At 37.8% G+C, this 26128-nt stretch overlaps 1 protein-coding gene across 4 annotated transcripts in view; it reads left to right on the top strand.

Moving 5' to 3' along the window:
* The window catches only part of LOC5568519 (AF4/FMR2 family member 4), a 492113-nt gene that overhangs the window by 137885 nt on the left and 328100 nt on the right, over positions 1–26128 (top strand). The gene's annotated exons all lie outside the window — the stretch shown is intronic.

Genomic DNA, 26128 nt, shown 5'->3' with positions numbered 1-26128 from the left:
AATGAAGCAATTTGGTGCAGCCATCTTTAAGTAATGACCAGGTTTCTGGAACCACGCTGGCCAAACAAAGATCTTAAAAACTTCCAAAAACATCAAATCGTTATTTTCAGAATACTGAACCGATTTGTATGAGTTTTTCAGAAAAGCTCCTTATTAATTGGCATTATATAGACCATATTTTATTTTTTTGATAAATTGATCAAAAACAAAATGGCCGTCAAAGGCATTTTATATGGAAAATGTCGGTCCCCCAAGGAACATCGGAATATCTTTAAAATCTGATCACCAATAATCAATATCGACACAGATCCTTAAACTAGAAGAGTTTTTTGAGAGCTTGTGAAAAAATGGTGCAAAAATATTGAAAAACAAAAAAAGTTATAACGATTTGAATTTGAATTTTGCGGTAAAAAAGAAGCTGCCGGTAGAGGGGTTAACGAGCACGCATGCGCGGGGTATGGAGCGTGAGTTTGCCATTTCAAGTTTGCTGAAAGTAGCAAAAACTAGGTCCAAAAGGTTACCTAGATGGAAGTTTCCTCTACGAAAGTATGGTTCTTGAACTAGCGCCACTTGGGCTGCACCATTTTGCATGAGTCTGCAAAGATTGATCGTTGCTGTTCTTTTATGCTGAAGATTGATCTGAGCTAACCTAACCGTAGCCACTACCCAAACTAGGCAGGATTCAGCTTTTTGTAATCTCAGCACGAAAAAAAACAGCAACGATAAAACCAGATCGGTATCTATTAAAGTCGCCAAAGGCGAAAGAGCACAGAATACACAGTGTAAAACGCATAATGCGAATCCATTTATGTGATAATTTAAATTTAATGTCAACATATTCATAATCCCACCCTTATTAAGCCTCAGGATAGAGACTGAAGGAGGGCAGCCGATTATCTCGGAGAAACACAAGGTCACCTGCACCATTGGTTCGGGTAGCACAGGAAGGGCTCAATACTGTGGAGGGCGCCTTGGTACCCCACAGGCTCCGTTAGCGGTTAGGTTTTATTTAGATCCCCCTAACCATTCATTCCTAGGCACGGTACGCATCACACCATGAATTAGGAATCACCTGTGAGGTAGACTTTTACCACCAGAACAGGCTGTCCGTAGTGTTAATTCTAAGCCAGTTGAAACAACCGCTACCGACACTACGCAGCTATCTAGGCTGCTCGGGAAAAGGAGGTTAATATTGATGATTAACTCCTGACGTGTCCAAGTAGCCTGAAAAATCCTGAATCATGTAGCTTTGAAGCAAAACTCCTTCCCGTGGCAACCATGAAGATGCAGAGGTATACTCGGTTTTTAGTAACAATGGATGTCACACTAACATTGCTTCCCTTCCCCGATGACTGTAAGGTCGTGTCCGGCGCCGTTATTGACATTACTAATTTCAGAGTCCTCGAAAATGTACATTAAAGATGGTATGCTATTCCCTAGCTACATCTGTTGGTTCCCTGTACAATTTAGATGATTCTTGTCTATCATGGAGTAGCAACTACGAATTGTACGGTCATCAATGCTCATGCTCATGCTCATTATATTAACGACAAACTTACTCGTTCTTGGTAAATGTTTTTCATACAATAAAACACAATTATATCTTATCCTGTTATCATAACAACCTTTGATATAATTTTGTTACAATGATGAATGTAGCTAAAATTCTGTTCCAGTTATAACAAGATTGTAATAAGATATGTTACAACTTTTCGTAACATGATGTGTTATAAAATGTATTATAACACGTTCTGATATAATCTTGTTATGAATCATTGGATCTTTAATACATCATATTTATAACTCAATATGCTATATTTGTGATTGTTGTGGCCAACAACAAGCCACTGGGGTGCATCATACCGCAGTTGAGGCCACAAACACCACAAATCTGCCATACTGGCAACACTTTACTCACCTGAAATAATTCCTCATACACTCATTCATGTTGCATAATAATTTTCGTATAATTATTCCCTACCGGATCGTATCCGCTGGAACAGTGATATAATTTTGATATGGTCTGCTAGTCAGATTTAATCCAGTATGCGGGCAGCATGAAACTATCAAAATGTTCCTCACTAGATCCTGGTAACCCCTGGCTGGGTCTAGGAGTTCTCTAACTGGATTCTGGAGAATCCTTACGGGATTCTTTGTTTTTGAAACAGGCTTCTGAGAATTTGAGGCGAATACTTGAAAATTCTGAGTGAAATCTGGGTATTCCCATCGGGCATTAGGAGTTTCTTGCGGGATCCTGAGAATGTATTGCTATTTGCATTTGAGATGCAAATTTTGACTAAACGTCCTCCCAATGCGGTAACACAAAATAATCAAAGAACACCTAACAACGGTTATATAAATCACCGCCGACCTAGCAAGAAAAATCTATCTTTGACATCGCGTTTCTTATGAAAAATCTTACCGCATTTGGTGTTCCCGCATTTGATATTTGCATTTCAAACGCACACACCAATATAATTATTTATTGAAGATGCTGTGCAAAATCTGACGAGCGGAATACGATGGATTTTTAGTTGTATTTTGAATATTTTGGTAAGATCTTAAGGATTCTGAATACGTTTCAAGCGGAATTGAGGGAGTACCAATAACATTCTGGGAAGTCCTCTTGAACTTTCCATCGACGACTAGAGAATTTTCAGCAACACCCTAACACCTGAAGATTCTGATCGGGCTCTTGGGGTTTTAAAGCGGGATCCTGCGTATTCGTATTCATATAGTTGATTTATAACATACAAGCTCAACTTCTAAAACACAATTAAACATAATTTCAAACTGATGTTATGAGAAGCATATTTGTGTATTCTACGTAATAATAGGCGTAATAAAGGGATGCTTAAGGATGGAAAAAAAATCGTCTCTAGCGACAAACAACACGGTATACGAGCGGTCTAAGAGGGCCGTCGCTCTTGCAGCGAGCATGATTTGAACACCTCACGCGCGCACTCTACCGACATATGGAGCATCCGATGCATCGTTTGTCGTGGGACAAAGAGTTTATCGGATGTTGTGCCATGCCTGAATGATTTTAGAATCACAAACAATATATCTGAAGGGAAATCAACAGATAAACGTGGAACAATCCTCAGAATGATAAAACTATGACTCGCGAACACTTAATCATTAGCATACATGCAGAACGATGCATTAATCGCGGAGCGTAGTTTGTTGTGATATCTTAACGACAAAAGGTTAATCGTTGTTGCTATGATCGCACGATAAAGAACAACCGCGATGCATCGTGGATTTTGTCATGATCACTAGATTTCCATCCTTGGGGATGCTCATGCGGCTTTCGAGCCGCATATTGAGCATCACTGTTTTATACCATTTTACCCATAGTTCTATGGAAAATCCTATTTAAGGCATAGTCATTATTCTGTTTCGAAAAAAAAAACATAGTCTTTGTCTGCAGCAATGAACTTCAGTTGTTCCTGTGTACCTTTTGAATGCGGTCAATCATTCGATATGAGATTCCTTACTATGACAGAAGTATAATCTTGAAGTCATTTTTAAATTACCGAATTTTTTCTGATTTGTTATGTTCATTGCATTGGAAATATCATTCAATGTTTTACCACCTAAAACTTGTTATTGTAAATACGTTTCTAACGAAATGTATTGTATTTCTATATTCTCGCACTATTTTGAGGAATTTTCCAGTAGTTGAATAAACGACATTCATGTGATTATTGTTTTTACATTGTCCATATATACACATAGTTTACATAAAGCTTATAAAACATCATTGAAGATATTTCAACATTGAAAAATGTGTGGATCGTCAGTCACAGTCAATAATGCATAGAACGGATTTAATAATAGCCCTTTCCTATGGAAATTTGCCTCAAAATGGACCGTTCGGAAGTCTGGCCATCATTTGGTTCCAGAATGACGATATAACAATGTTCCGATTTTAGCACGGTTCCGTTTTCGGCAACAGAAAATTTCGACTTTGTTACTTTGTATTTTTACAACACTCACAGTTTCTAAAGGATCAACTAGCTTGAATTTTGTCTTGATAAAATTGTTTTTAAGGAGCTGTCAGATATCGACGACACACTTTTAAGATTTTTTTAGATCGATTTCAGCTTCAGATCAGCCATTGACTTTAGTTTTGTTGCGCAAACTGTATTTGTTTTATGGGAACATAACTATTGAAAACAATTTCGGGACTTAAGTACAATTGAAGGATACCTTGGGCGTTAACGGGCTGAGTTAAAACGAGATTTACTTATAAAATCATTCCTACAAATTTGAGCCCAGTCCATGAAGATCTATTGCTGTTTGATGACTTTCGTACCCTGTTCTGTGGCTCTCAGGAGGAGCTCAAATTCAAATACTTATGAATGAAAGTTCGATGATTGGGACAAAAACACCCGAGTAAACAGACGATCGTATATAATGAGATATAAGAGTACAAATGTGGAGGCGATATACATACCATTTGCATGCAGCCTAATGGCGAATGTACGTATATCGCCTCCACTTTTATACTCTTGTACGCTATCGTATACGAGTTTGTGTTAACTGGGACATGAAATGGGTCGAACGACTTTTTATTTACTGTTTCCTCATTTATGTCAATTTTAACTCCAAGCAGTGGCGCGGGAAGTGGGTAGGACAGGTAGGACATGTACTACGCACAAAAAGACTTGGGTAGGACAGTCAAAGGATTGTCCTACTCACGATTCAACAAAAAAAAAACAAAATCATCAGAAAGCTTGAATTTGTGGGAAGAGCGATTGAGAATATCAACAGGAAACTAACTGTAAGAATTGTTACAAGAAACTTCTTTAACCGTTAAAAGAACAAATTAACCAATCCATTATGGCATTTTTGAATGATTAAATGAATGATTTCCTCAAAATATCTACGGAAAACCCTGTAAATGTTCTGAGACAAATTGCCATGAGCGTTCTATAGTAATTTGTTGAAGAATCTCTGGATGAAGTAATTGATTACTCTAAGACCCGTCCCATCGTGTGATGGCGAAAGGTATTTCTGAAAGTGCGACCATTCTTGATATATTCTATCAAAGTGTTGCTGAATTTCTTGACGTTTTTCAAAACTATTTCTATAGAACTCCCACAGTTAGTTTCTGAAAAACGATTTGATGAAATTCCCACTTATATTTGTGGCATTATTCATAAAAAATATTTAGAGCAGATTAGGACGATTTCTGTGAAATATTTTTCAAGAATATTAATTTTCTTCTGATTCGGAGCAAAGAAAAAAAAAACTACACAAATCAACAGAATTTTGGCTGTTCATCAATTCGTTATCTAGGAAATTAGAACAACCTTACTGGTTGTAATGATGAGCAGTTTGATCTATTTTTGTCAAATTTGTTTAATACATTGCTAATTCTGCTCGCATTGAATTCTATTGCAAAATTGCACAGGTTAGTAAGAAACCTTCACAGACTATAACGGTTTCAACAGGCTCTTAAAGAATTTTGTTTCCGATTCTCCAAGGAAAAGCTTCAGGAATTATCATAGTGATTTTATTTAGATTTTTTCAGGGTCTCGCACAGGGATCTCTCTAGAAATTCTTCTAGATATTTCTCTATCAATTCTCCCAGAAATTCTTCCAGAGATTTTCCAAAGGATATTCAGAAAAAACATCTCCAGAATTTGCTCCAGGAAATCCTTGAGAACTCCAAAGCTATTACCTCCAGTAAGTTTCTAATGTATTACCTTGATTTTATTCCCCAAAACTATCTTAGAATTTTCACCAGATAATTTTTTACTAATCCTTTAACTGAATTCTCCAGTTGTTACTCCAGAAGATGTTCCTAAGATTTCTACGGAATTTCTCCCGAGGAAATCTTCAAAAGTTTATTTCAGAGATTAAAAAAAAGCTGTGGGTTTTTCTAGAAACCCTGCAAGAACTTCTCCGTAGGTTCATGTGAATTCCACCAAGTATTCATCCACAATTCCACCCAGAAATCCAAAATTCTTCAAGAGGTTCTTTGAAAAAATCTATTGTTTTCTAGGAATTTCTCTAGCAATTCATCCAAATATTACTCATTTTTTAAAAAGTTTCCCAAAAAATTTCCTTGCAATTCCACAAGGTTATTTAAGATTTCACACCAGCCAATACTCCAACAAGTTTCCCAATAATTCCTCCAATCATTCCTACATTAAATCTCTTTAAAGATTCTGTCCAATGCCGAGAAAAAAACCCTGCGAAATACTATCCCGTGACTCGATTGATTATTTAGATTATCTTAGCAAATTATCTAGGAAATCTTCTAAAACTTTTTCAAGAGTACTGGCGTTATTTCAGAGATCATTGTTCATACAGAGTGACATTAAAGGTTTCACTTGTTTGATATGAGGTTACTTCAGGATTCTTTAAAAGTGCCTCATGGATCTATTTTTCAGCAGAGACAAATGCCCCGTCAGGGCAAAATCTTAAAAAAAAAATCAGAAAATTTTTCTTGGGCTTTCCCTGGACACATTCCTAAAAAAAACTTTCAAGGATTACTTGAGAAAATCTCAAAGTGTTACAGGAGGAATTTCTGCAGAAACCTAAGAAGAAATCTCTTGAGCAATTGCTAAAGGTATTTTTAGAAAATAAATCTCTAATAGCAATCTTATATGAATTCCAAAAGACAATTTCATAGGGAATCCCTTAAATCTCTGGACGGCATTTCTGGAGAATTTATTGGGTACTTCCAGGTTGAATTCTTGAGGCATCCAAAACAATGTTTTTGGAGTAATTCTCTAGGAAAATTCGTCAAAATCCTTTAGAAATTTCCGGAGTAATAACTGAATATTTCATCTGAAAAAAAAATCAGATAAAATTCCTAGAGAAAATTAAGTAATTCTATGAAGAATAAAACTCTTATCTCATGGCTGTTATAAGATATCATTTTATTTTCTTAGTTCCTGTTTGGTCTTTTTTCGACCACCGTATGATTCTTTTTTGTCTCCGTTTTCAGGCAAGAGGTCTCTAATTTCCTATTTTTTAAGGCACTCAGTCTTATCTAGCCCAGTAAAGACGGAAAGCCTTTTTAGTCTTGTGGTAACGACTGACATAGAAAATGTGTCAGTGAAAAAAAACTAGTTTTGAGAAAATCTAATTTGAAGTTTTCATTCTATACTAATTGTATTAAATTTAAAAAAAAGCCAAGGATTATGTTATTTCTTGTGTTGACGCTTACACCCCTTTGTGTTTGAGCCCCTCTAATATAGTCAATTTAAATCCCCAGTCTAGGATTCCATAGGGTTGAAATTTTTCTGAGGTTCACTGTGCACAAAAGATTTGCCAACGTTTGTCCTACCCATGGTTCCGAACGTGGACGCGCCTCTGACACCAAGAGAGTATTTTTTTATCATCAGGCATTGCAGAATTCGTTCACAATCGATTTTGAAGCAAGATCAAAGCAAGCGAAGAAAAACATCCCATCTGTAGTAGTCTATGATCGGTAACGTATAGCAAGATTTGTGTGCTTTGGCGTACGCGGTATACCGTGATGCATCAATACCCGGACGCTTAAGGTGGCACAAATGTATAATATCCATTTCGAATAGGTTTTCTTCAGGATCAATTGAAATCATATTATGCATCGAACAGTTTCATGTTTGGTCTAATTAAAAATGATGAATAATTAGATATAAGTTAATTTGTCGCTATAAAAATTGCTGAAACTATGAAGCTTGTCTTGTCCGTAAATCGGGACACGTACAACATATCATGTTTTTAAATTCGGACACTTCTCAATCAAAATCCGGACAACTATGTTTTACAACGGAATTATCAAATTAATGTAAAACTTGTACAATCATCTCAATTTATCACGCCTTTAACAAATAGTCGAACGAAAATGTTCTATATGGGTTATTACATTAAAAAATGAACAATGTCTGTGGATCGGCTGTTTGAAGAGAAAGTTATATGGTTCTAGCTGCAACAATCACCGTTTAATTCAATTTTTATATATTTAACTATACAGATTTATTTGAAAATTATGTACTTAAGCCATGAAAATATACGATTACAATTTAATATCCGGGTTTAAAACCACTTGGCTCTAATCCCGGACAGCTCCTTGTAGCTATTTTAAACGTTTGTTTGCTCAATGTTTCCACAACGTGATGTAACTTAATCCTCAAGCCTCAAATCCATTTCGGGCACAATAATGTTGAAATCTTCCCATGAATAGTATAATTTTAACACATTCTCGTTTACTACACCTTGTGGGAACTTTCGTCAGCACCTTCGCTAAAAATTTCATCACCGCAAAAAAAAATATACAAGTTCAACTGGAGCAACTTAGTTGTTTTTGGTATTTTCAATGATTTGGCAATGGTAACTAGATTGTTAATGAATGTCAAATTATCATAGCATAAGGCATGAATTAAAATAAACATATTAACATTTTATTTTGCCTTATATTGATGAATATTATTAGAGTGTCCGGATATTGGTACCGTCTGGATTTTGATTCATAATGCGTTTGTAGTGCTGCTGTAATGTCTATATGCATTTCTGATGCTGATTCATTAGCGCGTATTACTTGGGTACTTGGGTAGAATTACATTGGTATTCTCATATTGATTAGCTCATGTCTTCTTAATCTCTTCGATGTTATATAACAACTAGGACAGAATTTGTTTCTCAATCAAGTGTACTATAAGCCTTGTGTTGACATTCTACTAGTTACTTACAGTACAGTCTTATTGACCAGCAGCGTGTTTACCGTAACGATTCTGCGGTCTCCTGTGTGAAAATTATTATTTCATCTCGTAATGTAATTTAGTTTCCCATGGTCACCAAACCTCTTAAATATGACTTCCCTGAGTCATTTTTATATTTATGATACAAAACACAGTTTAGTGTCGCTTTTCCCCTAACTTCACCGCCAGATTGATCAAAATGATCACAATAAACGAAAGAGCGACCAGCAATTCGATCGCGATTGTTCATAAAAGAAACCTTCCATTTGCAGGTGCAATCAACCACCACGGATCGCAAAGATATCAATCTTATGACAGCAGTCGCGAAAAAAGGCACTCGCGTTCATCGTAAAATTGCAACAAATCGGTTCCACCTGAAATTCATGATCTCTTAAACGTGCGCTAAGTGCACGCGATAGCTAGATACGCGCGCACCGTATGCCGAGCACCAAGGTTTATCAGCTGATCTACATCTCATCGCACCCCTCGAACTTTATTCGTTACCCGGAGTAGGTGTGGGGGAAATGCTACCATGCCGTAGGAAAAGGATAATCTTCACTCGTTCATGCCATTTCGTGACGTACAAACACCATTCCATTTCTATTTATGTAGATTATTTTTTCCTTGGAATATTTCAAATGTTATTATAGTGCTAATGTTCATTTTACCATTGCTTATTTAAGGTTTTGCGTAAGAATATCGAATGATTTTTTATTTCTAGTTTCCAACTTATCATTGCATTATTTAAAGAATAAATTTTTAGCGCTTGTTTGATTTTTGATTGTCAATGTTATTGACACTATTGCGTTTGTCCAATTATTTTAGTGGCTACCTTTTAATAAAACGTGTTCTTTAAATGCTTGTGAATTCTGCTGCCGAAGGTTTGCTACGACGGCCTCGTCGCTTCAGCTTCAGGACAGTCAGGGGCAGCCCAGGCAACATATGTGAAGTATGATGTTGCAAAAACCGTGCTTAGTTTTCACACAGACTGCATTTTGTTTGGATGCTGTTTTTGTTTTTCGGTTTTTCGTGATGCCTGATGTTCGTGCGTGGAGCGATAAAAAAAATCGAGGGCGCGTGCTCTCAGGTTGCTCTTATTGTAAATGTTGGTACCAAGTCATATGTAAGACCGGTGAAGCTGCTGCTGGTACTGAGCGGAGGTGGTGCTGCAACACCGCAATCTTAGTGGAAACATACGAGAGCGCAATTCATGCTCAAGCCTCCCAGGCCGACCCCATATTGTGTAGGTACTATCGCATGCGTACCGAACAAACTTTTGGCAATGTAAAGTTACGAGGTACAGAGTGCAGATACGTGCAATCGAGCACCAACAGCAGCAGCAACAACGACGAGGGGCGTAATCAAGATAAACTACTTTTACCACGGTCGCGCAATCTGTTCGGTTGGGCTGAGGAAACACTCAGTCGGAGCTTTGTCGGTCCAATGGCAAGGTCAGCCGGTATGAGAATTTGGTTCGCGAAAGTTGATTTGACAGGCGGTGGCGTGGTGCGTTACTTAAGCTACATAATTTTGGTAACGGGTTGGTTTGATAATAATAGATTTTATAGAAAACATTGGAATGTTCATCTGAATTGGGTTCAGTGTTAGATATTGAGATTTTAAATAAATGCTAAGCAAACTACTGCTAAAATAAATGATAAACTGCATAGTGAACAAAGACCCCATTATGACCATTCCTGGAACAAGTGTAAACATATATGTTTCGTAACATTCATCGATTATTTCGCGAAGGAAAAAAATACGGCAATTTTCTACGTTCACTCCGCTAAGCAGTGGGACTAAATAACCGCTACTTCCGAGAAAAATCATTTGCATGCAAGTCAGCTGTCAGCAGCGAAAGCACCAAAAGTGCCGCATGGGCTGAGTAAACTGTGTGAAGCAGTCAATAGTGCAACATTGTTGCACGTGGTACGACGACAATGTGGTCGGCTGGCTACAATGTAAGCCACTACACAGTAGGGTGGTTCAAAAATGAGTTTTGCTTCGAAAGCAGTGTTTTTTGAGTGTCTCCGAAAAATTCGTGTTCATTTTGATATCAACTGAGGCTGCACAATCTTATCGAAAGTTGTATAGGAATTACTGTAGGAAAACAGGAAATTGATAATTTATTTGCAGTTCCTTGATCATGAAACATAAATAATCTCCCAACTGATCGCTTATCAACATTTTTGCATGTTTTTGGATGATCAATAAATCACTTCAATTAAAGATTCGGATTCTGTAATAGTTCTATCTCTAATAATAATGTATGTAAGAAGTTACAGAGCCATCAATCTTCCTTATCTTATTGGTATTACGTCATCACTGGGACAGAGAATGCTTTTCAATAAGCACTTCTATAGTTGTTAGCTAAAAGCTTTCTTTGCCAAAGTTGCAATTTTTTCGTATTTGTATATCGTGTGGCTGGCAGGATTATAATCTTTACCCAGGGAGGTCAAGGAAATTTCCATTACGAAAAGATCGTGGACCGACCTACAATATGGATTTGCTTTGTAGCCGCGGACTCTTACCACTCGGGTAGGGAAGGTTTTTGAATAGTCCTAATGATTCTCAGAGGCTTCTGAAGTATTCTCAATCCAGGAATTCTCAACCCGTACTCAGAACGTTCCAAAGAGTTCTTAAAATGTTACTGTAAATTTGCCAAGCTTTCGTAGTGGTTTCCAATGAATGTTTGGAGGTTTCCAAAAGGTATCCTATCCTATCTTCCAGGTGTGTTCAAGATCATATCAGAGATTTACTAGAAATAATGAACGGGTTTCGAAAATTTGAAAAAACTCGATTCTCAAGGGTTAACCAAGGGTGCAATTTGTGTCAATTAATTTATTCGAGTTGTTTCGCATTGTTTTGCATCATCCATTCGTACGAGCTTCTGTATACCGATTGGCTAAAGGTCCACATGCCATATATGATGTCAAAGGATCAAAATAAGCGTTTAAGGTTCCCAAGAGGCCGTCCATTGATTATGTAAGCGGATTTAAGGGGAGGGAGGGTCTGAGATTTCATACGCGCCATACACATTATTTTAATCTTCGTGCAAAAAAAAATCCTTACATGAGGGGACGAAGGGGCCAGAAACCGCCAAAATTGTCTTATTTAATCAATGGATAGCCCCCAAGTGGTACGCAGCGGCACTATGGACGGTTTCCATATAGACTGGCGGCCAAAAATAGTTTTTCCATATCATGTCGTATTTATGAGTTTAGCGATACAAATTTGATGTTTTATTTTCAAAAACAAGTTTTCAAGACTAACTTTTGAATAGGTCCTATAGCAAAATAATATGTTTTGTTACTAATGATGCATATAAGCCGTTTATGCGATTAACGTTGTGCAAACCATTATAAATGTTAGAACTTAAATAGAAATAATGATATAAATGATTTAACGATATTCATTTATTCTCTGAACTATTTTTTTTGGCTATTTTTAATAGGAAATGGTTAAAAATATTGGTTAAATTCATAAAGCCCTAAATCAAAAAAGTGCAAATTTGTGCAGCTAAATTCTTCACGATCGTTTAGTTTACATCTCAAAGTACCCTTGGAAATAAATTTTAGCCTGGGACAATTTGGGACAAAAAAGTATGGGATGTGTAAAGTTTCGATATAAAATCAAATATTTTTATCAGTGCACTCCCCGCATTTTTCCGACCTAAAGTACGAATTTTTATTTCATTTTATTTTTCTTAGATAGCATTTTGAATAAGCTTTCGGACAATGTATAAAGATCTGTATAACATATTACGGTTATGCAGTATATTGTATTTAATGTGAACCTTGTGTTTGCACTGAATTCTTCATTTCTCTTAAAAACTCCAACTTTGACATACTGTATCAATTAAAATATAAAAGATCTTGCCTTTATTTTTCAGGAATAACTTAATAGAAGTGTTTACTATGGAATGATGTACAAGAAAAACCTATCAGAGCAAGTCATTTTTTCGATTATTGGCCACCTGATCGCCCATAGTGAGCGGTTTCCAAGAACTTGCAAGGAATAGGTGGTCATTTCATGAACTCTCAAAGGTTACCTATACCCAGAACAATGTTTGTCCTCATCTTCTTCTTTCTAGCGTCACGTCCCAACAAAGACAGAGCCTGTATCTAATCTTAATATTCTTATTAGTACTTCCACAGTTATTAACTAAGAGCTCTTTATCAATGGTTCAATTCTTGCATGTGTACATCGTATGGTAAGTACGAAGATACTCTATGTCCTGTGAAGTCGAGTAGACTTTCTTTACTTTCTTCCTTCTTCCTCGACTGGTGGAAATTGAACGACGACCTTTAGCATGGTCTTGCTGATTTAAGTTTATCGCTACGGCTACCTGGGCTCTAAAACAATATTTGTATTAGACTTTCATATAAACCAAACATGTATTTTAATCTGAAATATTCTGTATTAGAAACTAATATTACTTGTCAAGACTTCCTTTCAAGATAATTTTCCAAAATGTAACAACAATATTATACTGAACACTTGCAGTTGCTCCATGTGGGTTTCCAAGGTTTTTTTTAGATAATCAGGGGTTTCCAATGCTACGGTCTTATGAAGATTCGCAGGTGGTTCACAGATGATTCCAAGAGGTTCTAAGAAACACAGGGGTTCACAGGAGTTATTAGGGGTAACTAATAGGTTTTGAAGTTGTTCACAGAGGTCTCCATAGTTTCTCAAGGAATTTCTAAAGCATGCCCTTTACAATCCTCAGCATGGTTAACGGCGTGGTTGCTACTACAGATGTATGGTCCCCTCCCGAAAGGCTCTCAGGGGCTTTTGATTGTTCTCAAATTTCGCCAAGGGTTCTTAAGCCAAATTACTAAGGTAATGCTAGGACTTATAGAGGTTTCCACATCGCTTACAAATGTTCCCAGTGAAAAATGAAGGGTAACATAGGTTTCATGAGGTTTCCAAGTGGTTCACAAAGCAATCCAGGAATTCTCAAGAAGTTTATAGAGGTTCTCAGGGGTTGATATGCGAGATTTTCAGATGTAAACTCTTGGTTGTCGACTATCTGAGTCTAAATATATTTAGAGTCTTATAATACTGAGAAGCACGCTACAGAAGCCTACATTATACTAACATGTGGGTAATAGAAGAATCCTCTTGAAAACCCTTGGAAAAATCTAGGAATTCCTTGAAAACATCAGGAATCCTTTTTTTGGGATTGCGGCAGGAAGTTGTAACGTAAACTCTAGACTGTCGGCTTTCGCAGTCTTGATATGCAAACGTTTTATTTTATTTCACCCGACGCACAGTGATTCCTCTCCATACAAAAGATGGAATGAAGTCTTGAAAAAGATTTCTCATATTCTAATGAAGTTTCTTTACTCTGATAGACCCGATTGTGTATTTTTTAGAACTATTTATCACCATCGCATGGTTGACCCATTTTAGGTGATTTTTTAATATATCAGAATTCTGTGTTATCAACATGTGATATTGGCTTCGTCAAGCTATACGGCACTTGAGCCCAGCTAGTGAATAGTTCGAAAGTAGATTTCTTTAGTATCGTTATATTAGTATCTTATACAATGATTTTACATCAAATATGCCTTTTTATAGGCACCAAAACAGAAATATTTATTACACTCATTAATAAATGACCGTACTCAGTATTGTCGTATCCACTCCGATTAGTCAAACGACAAAAACCCAATGTTGCGCAAGTTTGCGCAAGATGAGATTAAGATTTATCTACTCTTGACAGAAAAATCTTCAAATTAAGACTACTGCGATATGTGTGCGAGTGTGTGCTCACATTTAAAAGCTAAGTTGAATTTCATTTGGTTTTCCTCATCTATTCTACAAGGTAGCCAAAAATACAACTACGTCGATCATGTTCTTCCAAATGCTCTAAAAAATTCAATTTTCACTCAATATTCATGAAATTTTGAAAACAAACTATTCAATTATCTTTTAAAAATACAAAAATATTTTGGAAATAAATAGTGAGAACAAATTTTTCGACTTTTCTCCGCGACTTTTCGTGCGACGTTACTACCTTTGGTTGTGGTCTTTATCAAGAGATAAATGGTCAGTCATGTTTGTCCTTTTTCCATTGAAATAGGCCACATCAAATGGCCGAAACGTCGCATGAAATAAAATAAAACGTTTGCATATCAAGACTGAGAATGCCGACAGTCTAGTGGTTACGTTGCATTTTCAAGTCGCAAACCCAAAACAAAATTCTTTATTCCTTTTCAAGGAATTCCTAGATGTTTCCAAAGGTTCTTAAGAAATTTTTTACACTACTCCACATGCTAAAGTAATGTAGGCTTCAGTAGCCTGCTTCTAAGTATAACGTTTAACGAGTATTTCCATAGTTACCAACTAAAAGCATTCTGTGCCAATTGGCCCCCGATGTATTCATAGATGAACGATAAAAAATACTCCGTGTCCTGGAAAATCGAGAAAAACTCAATTTTAATTCACCACCATCAGCATGATCTTGATGAACAGTGGCGCATTTACCGCTACAGCTTTTTGTCCTTTCAAAGTGGCTCATAAGAGGTTTTCCGAGGGTAATGAAATTTCCCAGAGCTTCCTAAAGGCTCCCTAGAATTCGGGAGTACCATGAGAGAGACCAAGGGAATGGCAAGAGCTTATGGAGATTTCCACGGTTTTCAGGAGTTTCAAAACAGTACCCGTGGGGTTTCCAAAAAATTCTCAGAGTATTGTAAACCCTTTGAAATTAGTAGAGTTATGAAAACTACTAGGATCTCTTGAAAACACGTTGAGGCCTTTGAAAACATCTTGGGATTGTCCGAATAGCACTCTAAGTCTCTGTTATAGTTCAGAGAAAGTGTCCATTTTCGAAAGCTGTTCTCTACGATTTGAATTGTGTGTGTTGGAAATGATGGGGAACCGTTAATTACAACCTTCCCAGTCAGACACGTATAAGAATGTGCGTCCAGAATCACATATTCGAACTTCAAATATCAAAATCGTACATTATATCAAATCAATCGTAACGAATACCAACATTATTTTTTAAATAATTCTCCACTACGATTCATTAACGACAATTTGTGTGGACATCAAATTATTTTTATTTATTTGTTTGGTTTTACATCAATTAGCTCGATTAAACCTCGCCAACAATATTTCGCCAATTCACTCGGTTCATGGCCGCTTCTCTCCACCCTCGACTGCGACCCACGCTCTCCAGATCCTGGTGCACCTGATCAATCCACCTAGCTCGCTACGCTCCATGCCTTCTTGTTTCGACCGGATTCGTAGCGAACACCATCTTTACAGGGCTGTTGCCCGGCATTCATGCCCTGCCCAGCGTATCCTTCCAGCTTTAGCTACCTTCAGGATACTGGGTTCGCCGTAGAGTGGAGCAAGCTCGTGGTTCAACCTTCGCTGCCACACGCTGTCTTCCTGCACGCCGCCGGTGATCGTCCTTAGCACTCGGCGTTCGAAAACCCCAAGAGCTTGTAAGTTCTCCTCGGGCATAGTCCACGCCTCATGCCCGTAGAGGACTACCGGTCTTATGAGCGTTCTGTACATCGTTCATTTGGTGCGGGGGTCAATCTTTCTTAACCGCAGTTTTTTCTGGAGCCAATAGCACGACTTCCACTGATGATGCGCCTTCGTATTTCCCGACTAACATTGTTGTCTGCCGTCAGCAAGGATCCGAGGTAGACGAACACGTCCACCACCTCGAAGGTATCCCCGTCTATCGTGACACTGCTTCCTAGGAGGACCCTGTCGCGCTCAAATCCGCCTACCAACATCTTTCGACACGTTCACTATTAGACCGTCTTTTGTTGATTCGCGTTTGATGCGGGTGAACAAATATGCCACCGTTTCAAATTTTCTCGCAATAATATTCATGTTGTCCTCGAAGAGAACAAATTGTCCGGATCTCGTGAAAATCGTGCCTCGACTGTTAAGTCTGGCTCTCGTCATACGGAGCGCTATATTGAACAACAGGCACGAAAGTCCATCGCCCTGCCGTAGTCCCCGCCGAAACTCGAACGAGCTGGAGTGTTTGCCCGAGATCTTCACGCAGTTTTGTACACCGTTCATCGTTACTCTAATCAATCTTGTGAGCTTCCCGGGAAAGCTGTTCTCGTCCATGATCTTCCATAGCTCTACAAAGTCAATACTGATGTATGCCGCCTTGAAATCGATGAACAAATGGTGCGTAGGGACCTGGTACTCACGGCATTTCTGGAGGATTCGTCGCACGGAAAGGATATGGTCCGTTGACGAGCGGCCGACGATGAAACCTGCTTGATAATTTCCCACGAACTCGTTTGCTATAGGTGATAGACGACGGAAGAGAATCTGGGATAGCACTTTGTAGGCGGCGTTTAGGATTGTGAATTTTTACGCTCCAGTTTGTCGCCCTTTTTTGTGGATAACGCCTTGCTTCCACTCCACATGTAGCTGTTCCGTTTTCCAGATTCTGACTATCAGTCGATGCAGACAAGTGGCCAACCTGTCCGGGCCCATCATGATGAGTTCGGCTTCGATACCTTGCCAGCGGCCTTGTTGTTCTTGATCGGTTGAATGGCATCCTTGATTGTGCGATATTTGCCAGAAAACCATTCGCCAGAAAACTATTCGCCAGAATGACATCTGCCAGAAAACCATTCGCCAGAATGTAACATTTACCAGAAAACCATTTGCCAGAATGTACCACTCGCCAGAAAGTACCATTCTCCAGAATTTTTTTTCTTGGCGATTTTGATCAATTAATGATAATGAAACATCTCGACTTGTGCTACTAGCACTAAATTGAAGTAATAGTACGGTAACAATATCGTTCTTCTCACTTCAAGCTTTCTGCTAGTGCACTGATTGGAGACAATATAACACTATTATTTTGCGAGATTTTCACCTACAAGGTTTTGATACAATATTCTAAGCTGTTTTACCTAGTTTTAACTTCAAGAAAATTGCATTTCCTTTCACCGCGAACTGTTTTTCATCAGAATATTGTATTTTCAGAACTTCTCGTACAATTACCAGATAATATTTGCTTTTCAATGGACAGTTTATCGGGGTTGTGCTACTTTCTCCCGAATATCGATACTTCGAATTTCGTTTCTCCGAACATCAGTTCTGCAAATGCCAGTTCCCTGACTACCCTGTTTTCTCAAGTGGTGAATTTCCTCGAAAATGTTTAGGCACTAATAATTATCATAACTTATTGTTTATTTCAGGGTGCTGAAAGGATGACATGATATGCACCCTTCTTTTTTGATCAGCTGTTCTTTAAAGTTTCTTCGAACTCAGCATTTTTTTTTTGTTTTCTTTATCATTCTTTCTGGTTCACGACTCTGTCTCTGAAGATTATTTCTTATCTATTTTGGGACTGTCCATAAACCACGTGGTCGTTCAACAGGGGGTAGAAAGTGGTGGTTCTATCCTAATAGCACGATCCATACAAATTTCGGTTCATTCGGGAGATATTTGATATTCGAGGGAACAACATTCGGGTAAAAATAGCCCGAAAGGTTTTTAGAGATAATGGTCTCCTAAACTTCAATACATGAAAAAGTATTCAAAAATGAGTAATTGCCTATCGCTACTTGATATGGTTTGGAATAAATAAGAATTCTGCATTCATCATATGTAGGATGTTCTTATTAATTTAACAACTATCTTATTTGTCTGAAAGGTCCTGAAAGTTGTTATAGTAAATGTTACTTTGGTTTGCGAGTGGAGACATTAATTACTTCATCGAATAGACGGCACAATTAGTTGCAGCGTACCGCCGTGCGGGGTGGCATTGGTCCTAGGGGGTGACTTTGACCGCCCTTTTCGATACATCTCTTGACTAGTACGGGAGGCAAAAAACTCATCCATGACCATCCAGTGGCTATTTATAACGTATTCTTGAAGCTTGCCACATTTTTTTCATTATTCTGGTTTTAGTTTGCTGTAAAAATCTTGGCCCAAAGTCACCCTTATGGACCAATGTCACCCCGCACGGCGGTACCCCGCACGACGGTATATCAAAATCTTGTAAATATCCTATGAACTAGCCCTTTAGAACCAACAAATCTTTAAAGAACAGCTTATGATAAAAGAAGGAAGAACCACTTGTGAAACATTCGAAACCATAATTCCTTGTCATACTTAATAATACTAAAAAAATTGAAACTGAAAAATTCATAAAAAAAATCGTATGGAACTTATCAATTATAAAATCGCATAATCTCATGCCATAACATCTGTATAACGAATGTTGCAACATATATTGATATCTCGTAACTATTCAATGAATGATTGTACCCCGTTTGGCATAAAGTCGTTTGGCATAAGGTCGTTTGGCATAAAGCCGTTTGGCATAATGGTCGTTTGGCATAATGGCCGTTTGGCATAATGGCCATTTGACATAACGATTGAGTTAGAATGAATATCGGCATTATCGAAGCTTTTACCGAGATCACCACCACTGAGCCCATAGCAATTTTTTTTCGTAGATTCTCAATAAGCGTGATGGTCGTTCAGAGATAATCCAAGCTATGAATGTCAAAAATTGTAGTGACATTAGAGAGCATAACAAATAAAACTCGTGACGAGTCTGGTGGAAGATCTTTTCGGAATAATAATTTTCTCCACATCCCAGAACATAAAGTTTCGTTGAGTTGTTGCTATATACATATTTGAAAATAGTAACTTGGTAAAGAAAATTCTCAGTTATTAATAAAGGGAACGTACATATTTTGGGCAGATCAAGCTCTGTCCCAGTTTGTACGTAACACTTGATGAAAATTACTTGGTAGAAGAAGGAAAAATTTATTTGCAAAATATTAAAAGCTCTTATACAAAGATCTATTATTGCAGCATAATGCAAAAATAGCCTATATACGAGAGCAGATTATTTTTCGTTTAAAATGTTTAAGGCTCTAACACTATATATCTTCTCACAACATAACTCAAATGAACAACACATTTTTGAAAGAAAATATATGTGGTAAAACTTTTGAACGATTTAATATAAATTTTAATTTTGAAAGTGTACATCAAAAACACTGTCTATTATCGAAAGGAGGGAAAATTTGTGATTGAAATAATATTTTTTCAGCATATCTTGAGAGGAGATCTTGTGTTTGCAAAAAAATATGTTGAATACTTACTGGTTCTAAAGTAATTATTATTCTAACAGCACATCTTGCAATAATCGCGAAATAATAAATGGGGAACATTTAGCTTCACTAAATAATAAAATTTAAAACAGTATAAATATAAAGAACAGCCTATTTTTAGAAGAAGGCAAAATTTATGATTAAATCAATAGAAGATTGGACGCCAAAAACTATTGCGGCATAATTAAACGAAAAGACATCAAAAATTGCGTTCAGAATCATAGCTCTTGTCCTACTTTTCGCCGAATGTCGTTTCTCTGAATGTCGGTTCCCGGAATGCCAGTTCCTAGAATGACTCGTTTCCCCGAAAAGTGAGTCTTTAGTGGCTGGAAGGTGAACGAGCAAGAACGATAGTCAATCAAAAGAAGCAGGTATTCTGTCATTCTTGGCTATACACATGTTGGCAAAAATATTGAGGACGGTAAAACTTGAAAGATTCGCCAATTAAATAAAGAAGGGTGCATATCAGATGGCCAATTCGTTCACCACCCTAAAATGTTTAAAGTTACGACAAGTATGAGTGCCACAAACTTTTCAGGGAAGTGGACTTTTTGTTTAAGCGGGATATTCGGGGAACTGGTATTCGGAATACTGGCGTTCGGAGTAACGACATTCGGGGAACCGACATTACGGGAAAAGTAGCACAACCCATCAAAGTAACTGCAGTTATCTATTTCTCGTTTTGCTGATAACTTAAGCAAATCAATGTTATCAATTGCCGCCATTTTGTCAGTTGGGAACAACAAAATATCTAAAAAATAAAGAAATCTTAAAAGAACAGCCTATGTATAAAAGAAGGTGAAATTTGTTTCAATTTCAAATCAACAGTTTTTATGCCTATAATTTGGTTACATCATATTTGAAAAAAAAACACAAAGTTTGAAAGAAGGGCAATTTTTTTTACTAAATATATCGAAACCTTCAGTGCAAAAAATTATTCCAATACGAACTCAAAAGAAGAATTATTATTTGAAAGGGGGGGTAATTTCTGCATAAATTATAAAATATTATTAACAATAACTTTCCTAATATGCTTTAGTTTATTCAAGAGCATATGAATGTAGAATAAAGTGACATTTTGTTTACTTCACAACAAGCCTGATATCATCAGAAAGATTCAATAGAAACGTACAAACGAATCTCATCTTAAGAAATTCTTGGTTTCAGACTCATTATGCCAAACGACCGTTATGCCAAACGACCGTTATGCCAAACGACTTTTTGCCAAATGACTATTATGCCGAACGACTTTATGCCAAACGGCTTTATGCCAAACGACTTTATGCCAAATGACCTACCACCTTCAATGAATAAGTCCATAAAAAGCTACAAAACTTTGAAGAACAGCTTATGCTTAAAAGAAGAGCGAATCTCTTGTGAAGTCTTCCAAACTATACAAACTTTTAAAAGGGACAACATATATTAAAATAAACCTTACTTTATTATCCTTCATGCTAAATATCAAATCTTTACATCAGTAAGCAGCATCTTTCATACATAGTGGAGCAGTTTTAAATGAATGCAATTTTTCATCTATTGTTTGTTTTCTTCTTTTTATTTACACGGTCCCTCAGGATTAAATGTTGTCTTTTCAAATCATATTTATAAAGCTTCAAATGTTGATGTTGATCGTCGAATGCTCGAGAAATCGATATTCGATGTGAAACCGTAAGGAAGTCATGTGTTTCTAGTCCACCAATTAGAATACTAGAACCACAATACCCAAAACGGACATTCGAAGCTGGCTCACTAAGTCAACTGAGATGGTGTCCAAGAGAACCTGTACTTTTTAGTTTACTAACAAAAAAAATCTCACAAAATTTTTGATCGCTCTGGCTTGATTATTTCTCTTACAATTGCAAACTTGAATTATCTGAAAAAAAAAAATAAAATAAAAAAATCTAGGGGATGGTCCATTCTGGGGAATGGTACATTCTGGCGAATGGTTTTCTGGCGAATGGTACTTTCTGGCAAATGGTTTTCTGGCATATGGTACTTTCTGGCGGTTGTCATTCTGGCGAATAGTTTTCTGGCGAATGGTTTTCTGGCAAATATCGCACAATCGGCATCCTTAACTTCCCCCATCGTGGGAGCTGATTAGTTTCCACTATCCGCTGTACTCACGTAGCCGTCGCCTTCGCTGTCCTGACCTTCTGTGCCTGTGTTCTCTGCGCTATTTAGGTGTTCATCGCAGTGCAGCTTCCACCTTTGGATCACTTCGCGTCCGCCCGTCAGGATGCTCCCATCCTTATTCCGGCACATTTTAGCTCGCGGCACGAAGCCTTTGCGGGAAGTGTTGAGCTTCTGATAGAACTTCCGCGTTTCTTGAGAACGGTACAACAACTCCATCTCTTGGCATTCCACCTCTTCCAGGCGGCGCTTTTTGTCCCGGCATAGGCGGGTTTGCTGTTTCCGCTGCAGTCTGTATCGTTCCACGTTTTGTCGCGTACCATGCTGCAGCATTGCAGCCCGCGCTGCATTCCTCTCCTCCAAAACCTCCTGGCACTCTTCGTCGAACCAATCGCTTTTTGAGCTCCGTTCCACATATCCGACAATGCTTTCGGCTGCATTGACTGTCCTCAAGAGGAGACCTATCGAGCCCGCCCTCATCCGGCAACGCCGCCTCAAGATGCTGCGGTACAAATTGGCGACATCCTTTTGTTTCAGTCGGGCTAAATTGTACCGAGGCGGGCGTCGGTACCGTACATCATTGATGACCGATAGTTTTGGACGCAGTTTCACCATCACCAGGTAGTGGTCGGAGTCAATGTTAGACACGATAGGTTCTGTCGTCGGTTATGTCGGATAAGTGCCGTCCATCGATCAAAACGTGGTCCATTTGCGATTCTGTCTGCTGAGGTGATCTCCAGGTGTACCGATACGGGAGGCTGTGCTGGAAAAAGGTGCTACGAATAGTCATATTCTTGGAGACGGCCTTTCAGCCTCAAATTGCATATTCTTTCGTTGATCAGCCACCACCCGATCACGCGCCTTTGCATATCACCCATAACTACAAAAGCTGTTCCCGGCTCACGTGTGTTTCCGCAGCTCTGGCAGATGGTTTGATTACCTCTAAACGTTCGCACCATCGAACCTGTCCAGCACACCTCCTGCAGCGCTACGATGCCGAAACAGCGGGTCTTCAGTACATCGGAGAGTATGCGAGAACTTTCGATGAAGTTAAGAGATTTGCAGTTACACGTACCGAGTTTCCAACCGCTAGTCCGTTTCCTTCGCTGTGGTCTTTGCCGATTTTTCTGGTCCGCATTCTCTCGTTGACGTTCCTGTGCTGATGTGTTTTTACGATTGGCTTGCAGGGCCTGACACTGATTCCCTAGATTTCCGGATGACCATTCCCCCTAAATGTTCAGAGGACCATAGTGCGCAGTTTAGCTTAGTTAGTTTCACATCTTTTCATAACCACTGTGCCATTTGAAAAGAAAATCATTTCAAAAAGTATTAGTTTTGGAGCTTCTCAAATATCATATAATATAACCTATTTTTCGACACGATGGGGCAAGTGTGCCACCCATATGGGGCAAGTCGGCCATTGAATGAACATCGCATGTAATTCTACTTGTAATGAAATTTTCTTTATTTCCTATTAATATTACTTTAGAAGCAGACGCTAATCGATAATTCAAAAAATAATTTTAAGTTTACCGTATTAAGGTGGTGCTTTATAACAAGGTTCAAAACATGCGTAACTCTCTATTACCCATTCGAATAACTAAAATAATTATGTTTATCTCCATTCAATACAATATAAGCAGAACCCTTATATTACGGTGAATACGTATAATATCACATTAGATCAGCACTAAATAACGGTAAAATATTGATGTAGATAATATCTAATAATAATAATAATAATAATACATATTATGTACAACGGTACTTAATAAGCCAAAAAACATATTTATTATTGAATATTTTGAGATAAAATCGCTTTGGGGGCAAACATGTCAATTATTCCCCCACTATACTTCAGAAACCACTACCGGTGCCTTATTTTAGTTTATTATTATGATTTTGTTGATGATGTTTACATTTTTATAAATTTCACTTCAACAATTTTTGTTTACCAAATAGGTGGCACACTTGCCCCAATAAGTATACATTTCAACCAAACTGGATTTCGGATGTAAAACTAAATATTTTCTTCGCATAAATGCCACAATAACTTACACATTTGAATAGTTTCTCGATGTACAGTACGTTAGAAAAATCTGTTAATAATTTACCTTTTACCATGCTATTTAGAAACAACGAAATCTTATAAAAATCCACTTAAATTTGGGTGTCTTTGCAAAAGTCGATGTAAATACGTGAAAAATAGAGCAATTTTCATCATATTTTGATCATTGTATAGTGAACTATAAAAGAACATATTGGTAAGCTCAAAGATAAAATATAAATTGCAGTTTTTATCAAAAGCAGGGGTGGCACACTTGCCCCTATGGCATACTTGCCCCAAAGTCCGCTACCATCAAATTAAATGACAGTAACTTAGCAAAAAAATGCCACTCTAGTTTAGTATCTGCTGACGTTGGGTCTCAAAAATAACAAATCAAGTGTCGCTGTATCTGCAGCTTTCATATATGTTAGCGATATCACTTGATGGAGTAGTTATATGATGTCGGATTTTCAATCTAGAGATCCTGTGTTCGAGGCTAGGTATTTTTGTGACCCTGTGTTTTGAGGCTTTCGTGTGAAGTGTGTATATGGCCTCCACGTTGGTAGGTATACAGCCTTTCCGTGCATTATTATACTGCCCATAAAGGCATAACTGTCCCATATTGAATTAGTAGGCAATGAGAAAACAGCGCTCAAAGTTTGAAGTTTGCATTTTCATACAAATGTTTATAATTTTCTGGTAAATTTTTGAATGCAATATTCATTTAGCTCCACAACACAAAACATTCATTTTGCTAATATTGATCAGTAAAATATATAAAGTTGAACATAATTCCAGTTTTGCAGATGTTATTTGGGTTCAAAGTTCATATAGAGACTGTTATGCCTTTATTTTTCAATATGGGACTGCACCAATTTCATATTTTTCCACAACATTTTGTTTATTTTTATATTTATACACAGGAGCAGAATATCCCGCTTTACTTTTATTTTAGCGCTAAGCTTTGGCAGCAGCCAATCAAACAATCACGTGTAAATAACTACAAAAATAGGCAGGCCCGCTCTGTTATTCATTTCTCCAGTACGCAAACAGAGACTGTCACAATATAATTTGTGTGCAAATACAGTACGTGTACGCCACAAAACCGCTATATGTACTGTTTCGAAGTCTAACATACGCTCTATCGAATTCCGGAACAGCACAGGTGAGAAAAGTACCGTTACAGTACCTTTCATCGTTAACATAGTTTGCACTGTCGTGCCAAGTGCATCCTACCAAGCCTCTGTTCAGTAGTTCACTCTCTTCACCCGCTGCTCGTCCATCCAATACGGATCATCCAAATTGTTCACAACTGACTGCGGGTAATAGAGTTAGATAATCCGTCCCGTCGTCTGCCTTCGCCATGTCGGAGTAATAACGCTTGACGTGTTAATAAAGCGCACGCCCAATCGTGCGCTTTTGGGATGTGAAATGAACCTGTCACCAATGCATTGTTTAGTATAGTAGCAGTTTGCAGCCAGCCAGCGTGGTGTGTAATGTGTCAAGGTGAGCCTCGTAAATCAAGGGTGAATCGATGCCGGGTATAATGCTGAAAGAAAACAAACAACACACAGCACCGCGCCGCACCCAACGACAAGCAGCGCGCTTTGAGACAGTGTTTAGTCAGTAGGCAAAGCCAGTTCGGCAATCAAACAGTCAAATGAATTGCTCACGAAGACAATTCAAGCTGTTGCAGACGCATTTCAACAAGTGTTTGTAATTCTTGTTAATTCGTCTACTGGCGGTATGATATTTTTGGTACAAAAAATATTTAAATCGCAACAAATTATTTATTATTTGATTTTTTTGTGTCATCTAATAACTACTTGGAATACAGGTCAACAGATCTACAAACATAACGAATGACGTTTCAGTGTATTGCGAACAATAATAATACCCAAAGAGGCTTATATGATAACGTTCTACCAAATGTTGAACACAACGGTTACCTACCTTGATACCTTGAAGACTACTGGGCAATATATCTACAGTTGCCTCGGTTTAGGGTTACCAGGTCCTCTACTATTGCGTACTGCCGTACAGGTCTACCATGAAATCGCCGACCTCTACGTCCGACATTCACACTAAGTGACCAACTCACTGAAGTCTGTCACGCT

The sequence above is a fragment of the Aedes aegypti genome, chromosome 3 (genome assembly GCF_002204515.2).
Source record: "Aedes aegypti strain LVP_AGWG chromosome 3, AaegL5.0 Primary Assembly, whole genome shotgun sequence".
NCBI classification, from domain to species: Eukaryota; Metazoa; Arthropoda; class Insecta; order Diptera; family Culicidae; genus Aedes; species Aedes aegypti.
The sequence above is the reverse complement of the archived record's forward strand: the minus strand, read 5'-3'. Positions and strand labels throughout refer to the sequence as shown.